The sequence below is a fragment of the Lepisma saccharinum genome, chromosome 1 (assembly GCF_977018435.1).
Source record: "Lepisma saccharinum chromosome 1, izLepSacc3.1, whole genome shotgun sequence".
Lineage (NCBI taxonomy): Eukaryota > Metazoa > Arthropoda > Insecta > Zygentoma > Lepismatidae > Lepisma > Lepisma saccharinum.
The window spans coordinates 14,154,291-14,171,003 of record NC_139229.1 but is presented as its reverse complement, the minus strand read 5'-3'; positions in this window follow the sequence as shown (position 1 = coordinate 14,171,003).

Genomic DNA, 16,713 nt, shown 5'->3' with positions numbered 1-16,713 from the left:
GTTTCTGAAATTTCATCTTGGTTCCGGGTTCCGGCATGACATCTTCGGGTTCTGCATTCACGGAGCCAAAACACTTGTGCTGTTCTCTCATCTTCTTACCCCCGCGAAAAATTCTCAAACACCGATCGCAAATTTCGATCTTATCGCGATTCTTGCTCATCTGTCTTCCGAGTAGGCGAGAAAAATTCCGTATCAAACTGTAACGGCCATCTACAAGCAAGAGTCGAATTACATTATTCTGGCTTCTAGCAGGTCTTAACACACGAATATTGCCGGAATCGTCAACCCCAAACACAGAAATATCGATATCTTCTCCTTTTTCCTCTCTATAGTTTTTTAAAAATTGATTGATCTTATTCAGGGGCACAGGATAGGAAATTCCTCTCATCATATTCTCGTATCTCCCCTCATATCCTCTGTAATTGGACAGACGCTCGGGGTTAACATTATTAGCTGGGTGTAATGCGGCGATGACAGACCATAGGAAACTCTTCTGATCATTACTTTGTATGTTCAACACTGCATTTTGCTTTTTTTGTTTTTTTGTTTTTTTTTGAGCGCTGCGTAATGGTTTGAAATTGCAGACTCGAAGTTCTAACGCGTGATTCTCACCGCAAAGAGTCCACCCACTTCCTCTACCTTCAAACTCTTCTTGTTTTTGTGTCAAGTGCTCAAATAGCCGTGTCACTATCTCGTCAAGATCCTCGTTATTGTCATCGTGTAAGCCTTCACACCCTACGTAAAAGCTGAAAGTGCTTGACTCGGACGAGACAACTTTCTCATACAGCAGGGTCAAGACGAGATGAATTTTAATTGCAACATTGACGAGGCAATCACGTAATTGATCGACTACCCGCGATTTCACTTTGTCGAGGAAGATGCTCGAGTCACACTTTTCACTTCCAGATTTATAGGTCATGATGCGTGCACTTTTATTCAAAGCACCGCCTTCATGCCCATCAATGCGAGATTTCTTTGCCGGCGGGACTACGACATCATGATCCGGTAGACGACATTTTTTCAAATGCCTAGCAATGTTAGGTTTAGAAATTAATATTCCACAGTTGCGACATGCCACTTTCCCGCAAAGACCGGAGGGACCTGGTTGTGATTCCATTTTTTCCCTCTGTTATTTATATATATATATACAGAGAAATTTTTTGGGGGGGTTGTGGTGATGGTGGTGGTGGTAGGGGAAAGCGCACTGAAACAGAAGAAAAAAAAAGTTGAAAAATGTTAAACATTTTTTTTCCTTCCACAAGTACATATATATATTAGACGCGAACAGTGCACACACTGTTGTAGGAGGTGTGTGTGTCAATTTTTATGATTCCTCTGAATATGTGTGTGTGTGTGTCAGACGCAAAACAAAATAAATATATATATATATCATGAAAAAGAACTTACCTTTCAAGAGAGATAGAGAGACTTCAAAAACTTGTAGCTCACTAAAACTTCCACGATGATATATATGTATACTGCCAGACAAACAAATTAAAAAATACTGAACTGCCACAATTGACGTTCACCTTTCAAGAAAAATAGAGAGACTTCAAAATAAAACTTGTAGCTCACTAAAACTTCCACGATGATATATATGTATACTATCAGACAAACAATTAAGAATACTAAACTGCCACGATTGAGGTTCACTATGATAATGATGTACAAAAAGAGAAACTGGTGCGTTATATAGGAACCGCGACCCCCTTGGTGAAAACACAATGAGGGCTATAGTCAATATCCTAGCAATGAACCCCGTTGACACTTCCACCTCATGCGTGTTTATCATGGTATTCGATCGGGGAGTTTGTTGCCGTTTGTGGTTGCCGAGGGTGGAGTCGTCCACTGCGGAAGCAGATGGCAATAAACCCCGTTGACACTTCCACCTCATGCGTGTTTATCATGGTATTTGATCATTTTTTTCCTCGCATCCTCTTACAGATTCGCTTTGGGCAGAAGTGGATGCGAGATAATTAGGTTCGGGGAGTTTGTTGCCGTTTGTGGTTGCCGAGGGTGGAGTCGTCCACTGCGGAAGTGGATGGAAATAAACCCCGTTGACAGTTCCACCTCATGCGTGTTTATCATGGTATTTGATCATTTTTTCCTCGCATCCTCTTACAGATTCGTTTTGGGTAGAAGTGGATGCGAGATAATTAGGTTCGGGAAGTTTGTTGCCGTTTGTGGTTGCCGAGGGTGGAGTCGTCCACTGCGGAAGCGGATGGCAATGAACCCCGTTGACAGTTCCACCTCATGCGTGTTTATGTGTGTGCACCACATTGTTCCCGAAAAAAAAGAGGTTTACAAAGGTCACGATCTACAAACATTTTGGCCGGGATTTGGAAAATTACAATAAGGTGCATTCATCCTTCAAGAATAAGAGGATGAGAGGATGAGAGCTCATCTTTCACTCATCACTGCTTTTCTGCTCCCGTGAAACATCGTCAGCGCAATAAATAAGGCGCGGAACAGGGAGAGAAAATGATACACGCGCGCGCGTGTGTATGTGTGTGCCACATCGTTCCCGAGAGAGAGGTTTACAAAGGTCACGATCTACAAACATTTGGTCCTTCAAAAATAAGAGAATAAGAAGATGAGAAGATGAGAGCTCATCTTTCACTCATCACTGCTTTTCTGCGCCCTGAAACATCGCCAGCGTAATAAATAAGGCGCGGAACGTGGAGAGAAAATGAGTGTATATGTGTGTATGTGTGTATGTGTGTGTGTATGTGTGTGTGTGTGTGTGTGTGTGTGTGTGTGTGTGTGTGTGTGTGTGTGTGTGGCACATCGTTCTCGAGAGAGAGGTTTACAAAGGTCACGATCTACAAACATTTTGGAGGATGAGAAGATGAGAAGATGAGAGGATGAGAAGATGAGAAGATGAGAAGATGAGAGGATGAGAGGATGAGAGGATGAGAGCTCATCTTTCACTCATCACTGCTTTTCTGCGCCCGTGAAACATCGTCAGCGCAATAAATGAGGCGCGGAACGTGGAGAGAAAGTGAGTTTTTCAACTTTTTGTGGTCGTTTGGTCAAGAAATCAGAGTTGCAGTGGGAGTCACATATTGACACTACTTAGCAGAATTCTTGAAATTGCTTGGATACTCGTTTATTATTAATATTATATATTCTTCGATACTACATATTTAGTTACATATCCTTTTAATAATACATATTTAGGTACATATTTTAGCAATTATTGTTACATATTTTGTACTTTGATATTACGTAAAAATCCGGTGTCTACTCATCATCAATGTTGTTGCTTAATTACGTACCTTCGTGGCAGCACATGGAGTTCTGAAGTCATTGTGTCTCTGACTTTCTTTTGGTGACACAGGCCTTCCTTTTATCCAACACCTGAAAATTTTGTGTGCCTCACTTTTTCACGCTAACCGCTTCTTTCAGGCCAACGAGGTTCTGGCGCCTGGATCTACGGCCAGGATAATCTTCTGTGGAGTCGTGTTATCCTTGTCCTTGTGTGCGCTGAGTGGCTCTTTGCAGCCTCAGCTTTTAATAGGCAAGAAGATTTTTATCGTCGAGAAAGTGAAATAGTTTTTAAAATTGAGTGAGGAAGTGTTTAATAGACATCGCTTAATTTTGCTTCAGTTAAGGGGCTTTTCACAGTATTGTGGGACGGCCAAAAGTAGCTTATGTACTGATACGCCCATTATATAAAAATCAATCAACCTGAAACTCGCACGTTCATTTGTATTCCGAGGACTTAGTTCAAAATAGTCTGTGCAGATGGCAGCAGTAAGAAAACGCAAGGAAATCAACAGGATCGTTTAATGCCATCTACCGACAATATCTGTTACTATATCCTAACTATGACCACAAAAACAGACTGCATCACCGTTGTAGACGAGCAGTAGATACAGTGGTGAAGCTGGAGGTGAAGGGCGAAGTGGGCGAGCGCCCGGGGCCTCGTACCTAAAGGGGCCTCGCATCCCATGGGCTTATATAGGGAACAAACAATTGTTCTCAGGTATCTATGCATCGTTTTCAGACAGACCCGGTATTGATAGATCAGTGGATTTAGGCAGTAAAGCGAAAAGATTGGACAGAAACACAAGGGAGTAGGCTCTGCAGTTTGCACTTCATCAAATCAAATTAAAATATTTTACATGTTTCGAAAATTATAATTGTCTAACGCAGATGTGTTGATTAAAATTATAATCATATTATAACGCATTTGCCTTTTGGTTGTTGATAAGCGCTCTCTCCATGGGCGTCGGTAGGTCTGTCGACCCCTCCCCCCCCCCTCTGGAAATTGGCTTCCTTCATTTCAAGTTGCAAAAAAGCAGTAAGTTTGTTATTTTTATTCTTAATAACAGAAATAAAGTTAACTTGATTAGTATTCGAACAGAGTAATCAATGTAAAATATGCATTAGATAAAAAAAAAATGAGTGAAAAATACAGGAACCAGGATATTTTTTCATATTCTACCATTTAATTCAAAGAATAAATGGTTCCACAGTTTTCAGAATTCGAAAAATTGTAATTTTAGAAGAGGTCACACAATATAAACTTTCTGAGTATTTTTTCTAACTTCTAAAGTCCTTTCTTGAACGAAGTTAATAACAAATTACAATATGTGTGTATTTCAGTATAGTAACTATGAAATGTAAAAGTATTAATGGAAAATAGTTGTGCTGAATATTCACTCGGGGTCGAATAGCGTGATAATAATAAACAAACAACAACAATAATATAATAATTAAATTCGAATAAAATGTATTTAATTAGGCATTAGTGTATAATAATAATAATTTTAACCTTAGTAATTACTATTATTATTTCTTTTACTGTTGTGATTGAGGTATTTCAATGTCTATAATTAATGTAAGCTTCATTTCAACCTGGAGAAGTGTTTTCAAAAACGAAATTGATGGTAGAAGATTAACATTGCCTTGGAAAATATTAATATTGTCCCTTATATCTGCATCTAAACGATGCGGGAAATTGCCAATGTTTTCTAGGTACCTTTGTTTCTCTACATCACTCAAAAATTTCAAGTGATCCATTTTGTTTCCGATCTTTTATAAGAAAATAAGCTCGGTGACGATTTGTATTCCACTTGTTTACATTGGAAAATTCGCCAAACCGGAAGTTCTTTCCCCGCCATCAATAATCGAATTGTCTGATCGATCATTTTTTGTTTACTCAGGAATAACCCCTATTAATTGCATGTACTTATTATTTTCGTCTCATATCAATGGAAAAAATGGCAGTGCTGATCTGAACTGCTTCAGCACCCCTCGCACCCACCCATGAGAAGAGAGGCGAGAGAAAGAGAGGGGGAGGGGAGAGCGGGGAAGCGTATTATGCTTCATAGTGGATTATTGACGAGCCGACATTGCATTTAATAAAACAGTCAGTCTGATCCGTCTCCTGATTTAAAAGTTCTTGAATCGGGTATAATTAAAATAATCAGCGCAATCTCAGTGATTGAAATTTGATTTGATCTCCTGTCCAGAAGATGAGAAAATGCATCTCCATCATGATCTAAGTTCAAACAGGCGTGAGTCAGGTTGGTTTCTATTTTCTCCTTAGACAGGTTAGTTTCTGTCTTCTAATGTAAATATTTTAATAGGAAAGGATCAAATATTTATATTATGTATAATGTAATGAATAATAATAATAAGAATAATTACTCAAATGGCAGAAAAGTGCATTAAATTTAGGATTGAAGAATGGGGATTCAATGCACACACAAATACAAAAACAAGGGTTTATTCAGAATTTTGAATCTGGAAAGCATGTTTGTATTTAGGGGTTGTGAGGGTAAATTGTGAATATTTTGGAGGATTGTGTTAGGATGTGTGAATAAATCACTGCACGGATGTATTGGGGAGGTAACGTAGTGGTAAGAAGCCAGCAGCTGATTAACCTGTCATGATGGGAGGACTATCCTAACTCTCTCCCACTAGGTTCATTGAGTATGTTATAAGTTGTTTCTGGGGTAGAAAATCTTCAGGGGCTAAACATTTTGACAGGGGTTAGGACAGTGACGGTGCCAGGTGTCCCTCCAACAGGAAAAATATATAATTAGATGCAGCCCGTCATGGGGAGTGCAAGCGAATACTTGCAGCTTAAAAAATTTTATATTTCATAAAAATAAAAACTTTTCTAACGGTGGAAGCGGCCCCGGCGCCTACCCAGCGTCGAATAACATGGGTACCTGGGGGAAACCCTGGGGGGTAAAGGCGGTCAGGGGCGTGATGCTGATCACATCACCCCCACTCACGACCGGATCAAGAAAGTGGGGGGCGTTACCCCCACACCCCCTATACGCCTTCATGGCGTGGTGCTATGCACAGGGGAACACTTTACCTTTTTTTATTTCATAAAAATAATTTAATTTCAGCCACAGTAATTTTCGTTAATTATTTATGAGCGATTGATAATTGCAAGGCAGGTCATAGCAGATACATATCATAATCGGGAAAATGTTACTTGCTTACTTCCCGAATTGATAATAGCAGATAATAGGATTTTTTTTTAAAAAAAAAGTCAACACTAAAAATATTAGATGCGATACAAAACCATATTTTCAAAAATTTGAAATTTATTTCAATAGTTACAGTGGGATCCATGAGTATTACCATGCAAATTGTCCATCCCCCTTCGTGCACTTTAAGAGCACCCAATTAGAGCTTCAAGAATTAACAGAAAACTCAAAAGAAGCAATTGAGAAGGCTCATCATCTAGTAACTCGACTGCTCTGTATTTGTCAACAGCCTTTTTCTTTATGTTCTATTAGCTGGTATATCAGCTAGTTCATCCCATAGCTGAACGTAATCCCATAAATAAAGGGATTATCAACATTATTATTATTTATAGTAATCCTTTGCGCAACAGCCCATGAAGGGCAGGCACGTATCCAGAGGGGGGGCTTAGGGGGCTCGAGCCCCCCCCCGAAAGTTTTAGGTTTACACTAGATAAAATGAAGTTTTTGGTTTCTTGTGGTGTGAAATAAAATAATGTGACAATAATTTAAGGAGAGAAATAATTATCGAGGCAAGACGGAGAATGTTCCGTAACCCTGTTATTGATAATAGCACGTATCCAAGATGGGGCACAGGGGGCTCGACCCTCTCCCCAGGAAATTTTTCAGTTTAAGTTAGATAAAATTAGGTTTTTGGCTTCTTGAATAATGTGAAAATAATTTAAGGAGAGAAATAATTATCGAGGCAAGACGGAGAATATTTTATACCCCCTGTTATTGTTAATAGCACGTATCGAAGGTGGGCATGAGGTGGCTTGAGCCCCCTCAGGAAATGTTTCAATTTACACTAGATAAAATTAGATTTTTGGAGTCTTGAATAATGTGATTTATAAATCTGAGAGAAATAATTATCGAGACAAGACGGAGACTGTTCTATAACCCTATTATTGTTAATAGCACGCATCCAAGGTGGGAATCAGGAGGCTCGAGCCCCCCTTCAGGAAATTTTTCTGTTTACACTAGATAAAATTAGGATTTTGGTTTCTTGAATAATGTGATGATAATTTGGGAGAAATAATTATCGAGACAAGACGGAGAATGTTATATAACCCTGTTATTGTTAATAGCACGTATCCAAGGTGGGGTTGAGGTGGCTCGATGTGACGATGATTTAAGGAGATAGACAATTATCGAGGCAAGACGGAGAATGTTCTATAACCATGTTGTTCATAATATTGCACGTAAACTTTTCTTGCGCTTTCGGTGTTGTCGCAGCGCACTTGAGCACTATGTAGAGACTTGTCAGCATTTGGAAGCTGCACAACAAAGGTAGCGCCACACGTAGGGCGATTAGTTGTAATTTCAAATCTCTGGAAGGCGGGAGAGGGTACGTTCTTGAATGAGAGAAGGAGTCAACTACTGGCAATATTAACGAATCGTTTTATCCGAGGAACGTTCTAGAATATAATGAGGATATAAATGCGCGGATTCAATTTTTCGATTAGTGATCAGTCAGCGTCCTCTGGTTGCTTTATAAGATATAGTGATTCGGAAAATGAAGACATTGACGACTGCAGAACTTCCGGGACCTCAGTGTAATGCTAGTTCGGGTCGAGGGCTGAAGAGATCAAGTCCCCCCCTCTCTCTCTCTCTAAAGTGAATATTTCAGCAGTACCGGATATTGGAGTGGTTTATTAAAACAGAAATAAGCTGCATAGATCAACTGAAAATCAAAGTTTTGAGTGATGATTTAGTTTTGCCAGAACTAAATTTCGTATATGCAGTCCGAGAATTTCATGGTATAAAAAAATACTTTTGTTTAAACCTACTGGGTTCGAAACACATTCAAACACTTAACTACCATAAAGAGACAGCCGAAAATTTTATGAATGTCAAGAAGAGAAAGCAAGAAGATGTTGCATATGTAGACATTTTAGGCGGAAATTGCAGGCTCTACCAGGACCCGAATCAGGGCTCTACCAAGTGAGCCACCTAGCCATCCTTGACTTCAACCGATTTTTCGTTAAAATGTCTACATAATACATGTCCTGTGTATATCAAATCGTAAGGTGTTGCCTGTATATTGAACAAGCACAGAAAATATAGGAGAGAATAAAACTGAGGAGCATACCCACCAGTTGAGGAGATTTTTTTTTTCTTCTGTGGTCAACAAGAGCTACTATTTCGAGGTGACAATGACAGTGGCTTAATACAGGAGATTTCACACCGTGTCGCCTGAGGATTTCACAATTCGAAATTAGGTTTGTGAGGCCTTTTGTGTCGCTACGGTGTGAAACGTTGCTGTTGATTGGCCCATTCCAATGGACATGTATCGCCTTTTCCTTCGGTCTGAAACCTTCCTAAGTCTTCAAAATCGAAGTCACAAAGATGGAAAATTAGGGCCTTGTTAAGGTTAGGTGTGAAGGCAGGCAGACAGCACCGCAAAGGATCATATCCAAAACTGCAGGAAGAACGCATCTTACTTCAATCTCCAATACGGAATGATAAAAACTTCTGGTGAGTTGATTTTTAAAAATGTGTCCGAGATAAAGAGTGGCGTGCCCAGGATTTTCGGAAGGGAGAGGGGTTACGCATACTATTTTTGGTGGTCAGTCCTGATTTTGCCAATTTTTTCCTGTCTTTGACGTTCTTCTTTTTTTAAAGAAAAGGAATACTGGATCAAATGGGGTTATGACCTCACCAACCTTCCCTTGGGCACGTCACTGGAGATAAATGAATAAGCATTGCATTTGATCATACTGGGAGACGAAACATTAGATGTGTTGGGAACGAAAGGTTTCATTGTGCATTGATTGTTTCGTCATCCAGCTGTATTGGAGAAGACTTCCTTTGTTTCGTGCCGATATATGACAAGACAGCGGAAGCTGTGACAGTCATTTTTGAACACTTGTGAATTCTAAGGCCTGAATCTGAACAATTTGGTAGGTTTCGGCTTTTATAAGAGCTGCAAACATTGGAGGACAAGACACGTTAGTGGTATTCAGGCTCGAATCAGAGAGAAATATTAGAGAGCTGTTTGCGTCAGTTGGCAGCCCACAATTTGAATCTCGCATTGTCGAGTGGATTGCCCATCCCGTGCATGTGTAACAGCTTCGTAAAAAACACTCAAAGACACCATAGATATTTTCATGCCTGATGAGAAGAAATGGACAAACACACATACTGAGATGGTTCCGGCAGACAATGTTAATGCATGGAAACAGAGGAGTCGAGTGGTAAAAAATGTTCCGATTTCACGTTCTGATTAAAATGACAGCCTTACAGTGGCGACGATTTAAGGGATAGTTGCTCCCCATTTTTTTGCCTCAATATTATGCCCTGTTAATGTTAAGCCTTGTCTACCAAGAGAAAATAAACTTTCCTTGCACTACCCTCCGCCCTCCCCGTTTTTGAACCCAATTGCCGCCACTGGTCTTAAACATACAATTGTGAGGTTCTTACTATATCCCTTAAAAAAATTGGTGTTGAGCCCCCCCCGAAAGGAATTTCTGGATACGTGCCTGATGAAGGGCCTGGGCATACCTACCGACTGCCGGTTATAGTAAAAAAAATAAAAAAAGGGTTATCTGAAATGGAGTTCAATAGAATAGACTGCATCGCGTTGCATCGCACCGCCTCGCATCGCCTTTCATTGAGTATCCGCGCCAGCAGAAGTGACATGAATAAGCGATAAGCTGCGAAGGATCCGATCCGAACATTTGTTGTGGTACGGAAGTTACGGGGTGCATGTTCGTGTGTGTGTGTACAGTGAATTGTAATAAGAGTGAAGTACGTAATGTTAGATTTTAATGCATAGCTACTTTAATGTGAATTGTGAATATAAATGTTGTTCAGAATATATATTATTTTTTATGTGAAGAAACCCTATTCTGTGAAGGTTGTGCATTTGCACGATTATTGCATAATTGATCATTGAATGAATCGAATTTTACCTCTCGTATATATTCAGTGCAAATGTATGTGCAAATATCAGGTATAGTACAAATAGGCAGTGACAGTTTGTTCATAATGTTTTGTTCTGTTAAGAAAAATGTCCCAAATATATACGCCAATAAAAATGAGGCGGATTATACTGTCCAATATTCACAGAACAAATCAGACAATCTTATCGTTTTTAAAAAAAGGACATGTTAATTTCATTGTTGGAATTATTTTTTATATTTTCCTTTTTTAGTATACACCATACAAATAACTTTCATAATATGTTGCAATTTCTATTTATAGATATTTGGAGTTTTTCACCGTCAGCTTTTTTTTTATCCAAGCTATGACGACTATAAATTGGTGATAGGCGTGCCGCAGTTTCAATATAGATTGCTAATAAGATTTTCGTTCGGTATGATTCGTTGTCCCAATGAACTCTGGTGTTCATAAATATATGTGTGTGTGTGTATAGCCTATATATACAAAGAATAATTTTTCTCGGTTGACAAAATAAAAGGGTCCGGAGACACCCATCAATGATTTATTTCGCAATTTTTTTACATTGCTAACGTACTATTCTGCATTGTGGAACATTTCTTTAGGTGAAATAATGAATTTCTAACGAAAAATACCTAAATTTAAAAAAAAAATTAAAAGCATTTCATGAAATTTTTTAACAAAAAAAAGTTGAATTTTGACATAAAGAGTAATTATTAAACCATTGACGTTAGCCCCACAAACCATCCACGGGTAGCCCCAAAAACCATTGATGTTAGCCCAAAAATTCACGATAGCCCCACGAACCATCACGGGGACGAGGTATGCCTACTAGGTTAGGTTAGGTTCCATTAGCACTCCTTTCGTTCAATTTAGCATATACGGACAACATCGGTTTTTCTCGATGACGTTCAGAAAGCAAATGGTGGCAGCAGCAATAGTGCGTCGGAAATAGATTTTCGTAGAAAACCACATGCATTAGCATTAAAAGGGATCTAAACTATATTCCCGAACATCAACAACGCTACAGAAAATGAGTTGTGTAAGTACTTTCTCCTGTAAATTTGAATAAATCAGTCTCCGGTATAGTAAAATGTTACCAATAAAAGTTTAGGCTCCAATCCCTTTTTCTCAGGTGCCAATTTTATTTTTATTATTTGCAAATACAGTCTAAGAAAGCAATGTTTCCAACTAAGATATAGCGACATGTTTTTTAATATGATTTTAAAACATTTAATTTAATTTATTACAAGTAATGGCCCAAGTTCCTTTTATTTTATTGCGATTTAATCATGCTACGAATGCAATTTTTACATGGTTCGATTTCGATGTATGTCTGTAAACACAGTTTTAGCAATTACTTAAGATGTTGTTCAACATATGCTTTTGTGGTTATGTTAGGCAGGTTAGGTTTGGTTCCCTTAGCATTAAAATAAAGTCCCTAAATGCATTCTACTAAGGTTCCGATTTACTTCTACATTCATTCCCACGCTTCTACGATATTTACTGTTGCTTGTCGATGGAGAATATCTTGTCCATGCAGCGTTGCCAGGTCAGATTTTTAAAAATCGGGAGATCGTCCCCTGAAAAATCAGGAGATCTGCTTAAAAAATCAGAAGAACTAATAATAGCGGATTATCAACTTTCTGGGGGGGGGGGGTAGAGTGGGAAAAGATTTCCACTATCATTATTGAACGTTAATTATTAATTTCAGAAGTCAAAAGATAAATTTATTACTGTTATGTTAATACAAATCTTATTATGAATTTGCACTTCAAGGGGTACGATAACCCCACCACCTTAATTCACCAAAGGTAAAGGTACAGTTTCCCCCAACCAGTGGTGATGATCGGGTGCCAAAACTGAGGGGGGTGCATGGATTGCCCCCCCCCCCTAATCACCGGCACATTATACACATTGCAAAAAGAAGTGACATTACTGGAAAAAATGCGACATCGATTTTCTGTTCATCTCTCACAAATATTCTAAAATAAGTAGTGACTGTGCGTGGATTTACGTACTTGGCGTTTAAAAGTTTATGGAAACATTTCGTGATTTTTGTATTAACTAAGACTAGAGCTTCAGCCACTACGCATTCGGGGATATATTTTTTAAATATTCTACCTGATGACACCGTAGATTGCTTTTCTTTAAAACTAGCCAAAGTTACAGGATATAAGAAAAACCACACTTATTTTAACAACACATTCAAAGCATACTTGCTATCATGCCTGAACCCCCGAAATATCCCAGTCCCAGTCCGGGATTCGAACCCGGGGCCCAGTATCAGATAAGTCGCAGATTTTTTCTTCTACCGTCACAGTATTGATTGAGTATAAAGGGACATAAGAGCAATTGTAGTAGTAATTACCCTCAGAAATAGCTTAAAGAAACAACACTATGAAAACATGAACTATTATTTCTAAGTTAAGAGATGATTAAGGAAAAATAAAACTGCGACGTATAAGTCTGCAACAGCAGTCTACTAAGCCGACCTCCGTGGCTGAGTGGTTAGCACAGAGCTATGACATCAGGGATCCCGTCTCGGGATCGAATCTCGGCCAGGGCATGGTTGTCCCTACATCAATGTCATCGTATCATCACTCATCCCCGTCTTCGCGATTAGCCAAAAGTGGTAGAAATGCGAAGTAAAATAAACCAAATCAATCAATCGACATTTGTAACCATAACCTTTGGCTGCATTCGTAATGTGGACTCCCTTTTTTTTATCAGAGTTAAAAACCTGAACCTGTTTCTAGCATTTGCAATAAACACTACCATAACACTGAATACTTGTTCGTATGTGTGGGTGGCAACATTGGTATTTTGTTGTTACCAGTTTTCTCCCCTTTGACAAAAACCTCAATGGGGAAAGTTAGGACACCCGCCTTGGAGTTCCCAATGCACAAAGGGTTCAAGAAGCCGCTTGTCTTTCCCGGTATGACCCTCCTCCCCACCCTTCTCTCTCTCTCTCTCTCTCTCTGCGGAATATTCACGGGTCTTTGCATTCCATCAGCTGAATATGTAAATTTTAAATCAACTTTCGATTTTTAAAATATTTGTTCATTATAAATATTTAAGGAAGCAAAAAATCAGGAGATTTCCACATTTTCCTGAAATTTGTCAGGAGATCAGTAGATCGTGCTGAAAATCAGGAAATCTCCTGCGAAATCAGTAGACCTGGCAACACTGTGTCCATGAGAAGTGCGTGAGGTAATTTTCAAGTTGTTCTTTTTTCAACATAAATAACTTTGTTTCTAGTCCAAACCATGTTCATTACTTTAAGGAAGGTTCAAATTTCGTGTGACAATTATTTCCAAAATTCTACGATAATTAGTCTTTCTGCTCGGAGAAATCATAAAACAATCTTAACCATTACTGTACAATCCCAATTAGTCTATCTGATCACTGAGTGGATTTTATTTTTTAAAAATTGGGGAGATCACATAAACATGGCTACTAGTTTGGAACCCATAAAACAGATTATTCTGTATGTTTAGGTTAATCACACTCAGGGGTTTATCCAGGATTTTTCCCTTGGACAGGGTGGGGGGGGGGGGGTGTTTTTTACTTTTGGGGATGTTAAGTGCATATTTTGAACAGTTTTTAAAATGTTCGCCCTAATTGAATTTGCTCATAGATGTTTCCAGAGATTAATCCCCCTCCCTTCCCTTCACGTAACATTTCAGAAGAAAAAAGATGGAAAATAGATTTTTGTGATAATGTTAACATTTAAGTCTACCATTTCAAGTATTGCTTTCTAACAATGTTCAGGACTTGATTTAATCTATCATTAGGGTCTCACTGCAGAACATGGGCTGCTTTTTTCCTCTAAATAGACGAACAAAATCTATATCCCCTGAAAGTACGCACCTTCTACTTCCATTTTCCGGTGTTCCTTTTACGATTACTATTATATTATTGCGCGTAAAAAATGATTTTCCTGCTACTAAAAGCAATGCATTTCTCCATTTGTTCGCGTCCATATTGTTTACGCGCTCAAGTGTTGTGCGATAAGCGAGACCCTTCATTTCGCGGCATTCGAGTTGATTTGTCGCTCCGGATTCCACCCACAGACGCACAGTTTCTATCATTATTTCAGATGAGTAATGCTTACAAGTTTAGGTTAGGCCTGTTAGGTTGGGTACCAATAGCATAAACATAACAAAAAATGTTTTTCCTGCTACTAAAAGCAATGCATTTCTCCATTCGTTTGTGTCCATATTGTTTACGCACAGTTTCTTTCATTATTTCTTCGAGGAATGCCTACAAGGTTAGGTCAGGCCTGTTAGGTTAGGTTTCATTAGCATAAATACAATGACTAATTATTATTTAGGCTAAGTGAACTAAACCTAGCTACCTAACAACATGGGCATTTTTTGGTTTCTCTAGATTTGTGCAGGAATATGCCTTTTCCTTCGTTGCTACGATTTCAATACCACCCAACCTGGACACGTTTTTCTGTTTTTTTTAAAGAAAAAAAATTTCCGCACCTTATAACTTACTTTTCACGATTACTAACTACAAAACGTTACCAAAAAATTATGAACCGCGTTCCTCCTAAGCAGCCCATATTCTGCAGTCTTACCAATCATTAGACAAAACACAAGAGATGGCATTGAAGAACACAAAATTTAAGCATATTATTACCAGGGATCATTCCATGCAATTCTTAAGCTAGTTATAAAGAAATTAGGAACACTTGCACAATATTGTTTTACTAGATTAGCAAGGTTCTTGTCGTAGGCGTAACTCAGAGATTACCTTGGGGGATGCCCAATTCATCGATGTAATATCTGTGAGAATGCATTGCATGGGTGCGTGCACTCTTGCCTGTCTGAAGCAGTAGTAGTAAGTACAGATATAATATGACTTACATAAATGATCAAACTGCGAGCGAAGCGAGGAAGGAAATTTTACTAAATCTATATCTTTGCAAACTGACAATAACTTTAATTTAATAGGGTGCCAGTAATTTCACAGGGCACTACTACATTAATGCTTTTCTATTTTTATCTGTTTTGCTTGTTTGGCAGTCCGTTTGTCCTTTGCACCCAGGCAAACCCCACGTGACCCCCCCTTTTTTTTACAACTGTCTTTCTAATATATAATTTCTTTTACAAAGGTAAGAACTCTTAGAGCCACAAAAATGGTCACATACATCAACTATAGACGTCAATGAATCTTTTAGGTTATTCATGAAATTCTTGCTGTTTTATATCGAATACTCGGTTAGTAAATTTGATATTGGTACTTATGAATATCCACTGAAAGAAATTGTATTGTACCTACATATAGTGTCACTGCTTTTCAACTCACCACTTTCGGTTTCTTTCTGTCTGGTTTCATTTTCTCTATCTTCTGTCTGCAGCCAGTTTTGCAGTAAACTTTCAGACATTGTTAAACTTGAAGAGGTTTTCTCGGGCAATCAGCCAGATGATTTCTGGAAAGGCTTCCGAGCTTTGGAGAGCTAACGTCACTCTTATCTTCAGGGAATGAAGTGATAAGCAGAACAACAACACAGGAACTGAGATTCTGACCTAAGGCATTTGACTGTTCTCTTCTCTACCACTCCAAAATCATCCATCTCACACAAGTTACAGAAAATAGTGTTGCTAACCATAGTAACACAATTCACTACAACAAGTCAAACCTGTATCTTTAAATATCTTCCCTTACTTTTATCGTACATTTTTCTCATAGAAGAATCGAAAGGAAAATGCAACGAAATGTAAATTTCATTGACTCAGGGGTTCAATTTACAAATCTGTAACTTATTTAAGAAATATTTATTTAGGTATTCAAATGCTGAACTGTCAACACTGTGTGCGGTATATGCTCCCTGGAAGGAGGGCGAGAGGCCAGTTTGACATTTTACAGATGGCAGTGTCCCTTCCCTAAAGCCTTGTCAAGGGAGCTGATGTTTCCCGGAAATGACCGTGCTGAACATTTCACCCTCCTTCTTTGACACTTTGGTTGTAGTTGATCGAAAGGTCCATTGGACTATGCTTCTTGTAGAGTTACAAATGGTTCCTTTATGTTGAATTATTGTTCTTCTATTGTTGATGTAAAGATCTATTCTTACACCCCTCTGCAAGGGGGTTGTTCCACTTTTCTGCTTGGGGGGTGTTCGTCAAAATTTGGGAGGGTGTTAGGGGTGTGTGGATAAATCACTGATCACACTGATGGGGTTAATGTTGATTTGAGGAATTGCATGGATGTTTGGAGTTGTAGCACACTAAGCTAACAACAGCACAAGATACATTGTAGTGTAACTTTTTTTCCCAGTTAGAATGCTGATTTTAAGAATCACATTTGT